This window comes from Hipposideros armiger, unplaced genomic scaffold (assembly GCF_001890085.2).
Source record: "Hipposideros armiger isolate ML-2016 unplaced genomic scaffold, ASM189008v1 scaffold_111, whole genome shotgun sequence".
NCBI classification, from domain to species: Eukaryota; Metazoa; Chordata; class Mammalia; order Chiroptera; family Hipposideridae; genus Hipposideros; species Hipposideros armiger.
The window spans coordinates 4,074,178-4,078,902 of record NW_017731461.1 but is presented as its reverse complement, the minus strand read 5'-3'; positions in this window follow the sequence as shown (position 1 = coordinate 4,078,902).

Here is a 4,725-nt window from a genome sequence, read left to right as displayed (position 1 = left end):
TTTTTTTTTAACTTTATTAAGGAACAGTGTGTTTTTCCCAGGACCCATCAGCTCCAAGTCAAGTTGTTGTCCTTCAATCTTAGTTGTGGAGATTGGGGGCAGGGTGCAGCCCACTATCCCATGTGGGAGTTGAACCGGCAACCTTGTTGTTAAGAACACACACTCTAGCCAAATGAGCCATCTGATCACCCACTGGCAGCTCAGCTACAGCTCAGCTCAAGTCATTGTCTTCAATCTAGTTGCGGAGAGCACAGCTCACCGGCCCATGTGGAAATTGAACTGGCAATCCTGTTGCTCAGAGCTTGAGTTCTAACTAGCTGAGCCACCTGGCCACCCCTAGGTAAATAATCTCGAATAAATTGCTAGCTAATTGAATTCTGCAGTGTATGGGGGAAGAAAACCATCATGGCTAAGTTATGTTTGTCCTGGAAAGACAATGATGGACATCCACTGCATTTTACCACGGACCCACTCAGAACCCCATAGTTGGAATGAAAATGATTTTAACTGAAGACATTTGAGATTTAACAGATACAACTAGAAACATTTTTGAAACTTCACATATCTTACTAAAAGCAGCAATATCTGAAAAAAGAGGCTACCATAAATCACCCCTCTGGGGAGTTTCAAGGCCATAAAGATGGAAAGATGATTGGCACCTGCATAAACAAATGTTATCACAAATTTTCTTATCTCCCATTTGTTCTCCTAAAAAACAATTTGTCTTCCCTAAAGACACCCACTTATTCTTCCTATAAGAGCCTTTTCTCCTCCCTTCCTTTACCTTAATAAATTAGATGTATCAAACTCTAACTTTAATTACTCCACAAGACAGAGAATTGTTTTTGTTGGCTCCCATATGCATATAAACCTTTTGCTCTTATTAATCTATATTTTGTCAGTTTAGTTCACAGGGCCCCAGTTAATGAACCTAAGGGCAGAGGAACAGTTTTTTCCTCCTTGACAATCACATTAACATTTAGATGAAAAAAAATTTGATCATTTCAATTGATGCTGAAAAATGTCAATAAAATGCAGCACTCATTAATAATTTGAAAACAAAATAATGTAAAACCTCTTAGCTAGCTAGAAATACAAAGAAACTTGATTAGTATAATAAAGGATATTTATTAAAACCCTACATCAAATACATTACACTTAACTGTGAAATTTTAGAAGAATTCATACTAAAGTTAGAAACAAATTAAAATTGTTTGTCTTCATGACTTTTATTGAACATTTTCCTGGAGTTGTAGCAAAAGTAGGAAGACCTAAGAAGAAAAAAAGAATGAAACAAGAGACAGAAATGAGAAAATGGTCTCTGCTGATGATACAAAAGTCTACATAGATAATTCACAAATGATTAGAAATAATAAGAAAGTTGGTTAAGTTGTTTGATACAAGATTGTGAGTTTAATATTTCCCCTCCAAAATTCATGTCTACCTGGAACTTCAGATTATGTGACCTTAATTGGAAATAGGGTCTTTGCAGATATAATTAGTTAAGGATCTCAAGGTGAAATCATTCTCAATTTAGGTTAGGCACTGAAGTCAATAACTGGTGTCCTTATAAAAAGAAAAGAAGACACAGAGGGAAGGAGGCCATGTGAAAACAGAGGTAGATATTGAAATTATGCTGTCAAAAGCCAAGGAATGCCTGGGGCCACTGTAAACTGAGAGAGGTAAGCAAGTATTCTTCCCTAGAGCCTTACAAGGAAGTGTGGTCTTGCTGACACCTTGATTTCAGACTTCTAGCCTCTAAAACTGTGAGAAGATAAATTTATGTTGTTTTAAGCCACACAGTTTCTGGTACTTTGTGATGGAAGCCCTACGAAGCTAACTGACATATAAAATCAATTCTATTCTTAGGCAGTAGGAATGACAATTTAAAAATATAATAGTAAAAAAAAAATCCCATATGCAGTAACATCTAAAATTAATATGACATAAAAGATTTTTATGGCAACATTATAAAATATTGAAAGACATAAAATAAGACCTGAATAAAGGGCATAGTATGTCATGTTTATGAATAGGAAAGTTGAACATCATAAAAGTTGCAATTCTCCCCCAAATTCTATCACAACTTTATAAACTAATTCTAAATAAAAATGGAAGAGCAAAGGATCCAAAATAGGTAACTCAGTCTGCAAAAGATCAAAATAAAGGGCCTACCTTACCAGATATCAACTTATTAAAAAGCACACAATGTGATATATAAATGATGTATTATAGAAATGTACACTTGAAACCTATGTAATTTTACTAACCATTGTCACCCCAATATACTTAAAAAACAAAATTTAAAAAAAAAGCAATTGTAACTCAGACAGTGTGGTATTTGCATAGCTATAAACAAATTGACCACTGAGATAGGATAATAAGCCCATAAATCAACCCACTAAGGAATCTTGATAAATAGAATTGTCATTATACTTTGATGGGAAAGAATATACAGTTTAGTAAATGATTATTCATACTGAAAAATAGAAAATACCATAAAATAAGATTCCTATATCACATTATGCATGTCTCTGCAAATTCCAGATTGATTCATTATTAACTTGTAAAAAGCCAAACTTTAAAAAATTTTAGGAGAAAATGTGAAGGAGTATATTTATGACCCTGGAGTATAAAAGCATTTCTTAAAGACAAAAAAACAACAAGGAAACAAAAACCCCACAAAAATCATAAACTGTAGAAAAAAATGTAGATAAATTGAACTATATTAAAATTCTTAATTTCAGTATAACAAAGGATACCCTAAAACACAGTAAAACTACAAGATGTTAACCTAAAAATAAAAAGTGAAAGTGAGAACCAACAAAGTGCTTAAGATAAAGAAGTATTGCAATCTACAGGCATTGATTCAGGCAGAAATCCAAAATATGTCCAGATTATGGGGTGAAGACAAGGGTTTTTTTATGAGAAAGGGAAGAAAAATCATTACATGAATAGAAAGAAGGAATTTCTATTGATGTTAATAAGCTAAGTTATTCTTTAGCTATACATAGCTGTTTGCTGATTCTAAAGAATGTCTTTCATTATCAATCCAGTCAAGATGTCAGCTTTCCTTTTAATTTTACAGTTGTTTGTAAGACAGTTTTATATGAGTTTTGGTTTGGTCTAGTCGAAAAGTCATTTTACCAGTTCAAACATTCCAAAGATTCCAGGTGTAATACATGCACTGCAGTTCCTCTGGAGTGGCTGCCTTGACTCTATTTTAAAATGGCTTCACTTATGCCGACTTTTCACATTTCCCCATTTTGATTGGGATCTTTCTTTGAAGGCATAGCTGATCAACGATTGGAAGACAACACTGGTCAGTTATTAAAGGACTTGTCAGTCTTCCATAGCCAGGAAGGCTCACTCCTGGTGTGCCATGTCCCAGATAGAAGGGAAAATGGTTTCCTTAGGAGCTTTAGGCCACAGTTGAGCAAATAGATCACCGGAAAAGAGGAAGCTTCATAATCATGTTCCTTTAAAGGCAAATGTCTTTTGTAGTTCCTTCAAGTTTTTCATATGAAGTCTCATAGACCTTAGAGGTCATATCAAAGCACTGAGTGACCATTATCGGAGTGGTGGTCTTATAACATTGAGCTAAGCAAAATAGACAAAGTTTCATAACAACAAGAATTTTTATAATGACAAACAAAATGCTAAGTCCAATTTGGAGAACAGGCCTGGCCAGGAGGCAATGCCTGAGCGTAGCCAGCTGAAAAGGTCAAGGACCATGGAAGGTCAGTGGGCATTGCATTTACCCATTTGGCCTGCACTCAGATGTTATCTAGTTCTGTCTCTATATCACCAAAGGTAGACCTACAGTGCAAGCAATCAGTGTTTAATAAGAGGCATTTCTATGGAAACAAATGTTGGAAATCTTTCTGAGCCTTGGGAGCAACCAGTCAAGAACATTTTTAGATGTCAGGGTCAAAGCATCTTTTGCACTTTGAAATGTCTCTGATGATGTCATTGGTTGTTCAGGTAAACTTTCAAAGTGGCTTACACAGAATTGAGATTGTCTAAGCATCAGCTATTGTGATGATTTTTCTAAAGTTTATATCAAGTTATTTGCATTCAGTTTGCAGGGCTTCAGTGAAAAGGGCAGCTTTAGTTCTCAATGATTCCAAGGCAAAGTGGGAGAAAAATTGGAAATGTTAGTTTGGAGAGTTGTAGCCAAATTTTTTAAGAAACTAGAAGAATTCAGGATGCAGTCCAGTTTACAGATGGAAAACAAACGTAAAGACAGAACTAATATCCACAAGTTGCGTTGTAGTTTTCATTGAAACATAATTTTTCTCTCTTTTTACAATTATCCCTATTTTTATCACAGATATTTTGTAAACCAATTAGTTTTACTATAATTAAGTCTAGTTTCATCAAACTTGGTCTGAGTATTTACATCAAGGCAGGAAGTATAGCAATTGACTGTAAAGGTTCTTTTAAATCTTCTTTGCTGGAACTTTTCTTAAGAAATCTTCAGGTTGAACTTTTAATAGCCTCTTGAGTCTAAGAGACCAAGCCGAATAGTTGCCATTATATTTGGGTTAATTTCTCTCTTTTCAATGTCCCCAAAATATTCTGAGGTTCCTGTGCCTGCCAAGAAGTGACCTTCCTTACTCACCTAGTAAGGCTACTGGGAACCTTGTAAGCAAAGTACTAGGCCAATTTTTCCAAGGAGGCGTTATTGGCTTCCACAAGTCAATCTTAGTTCCTTAAAGCTGT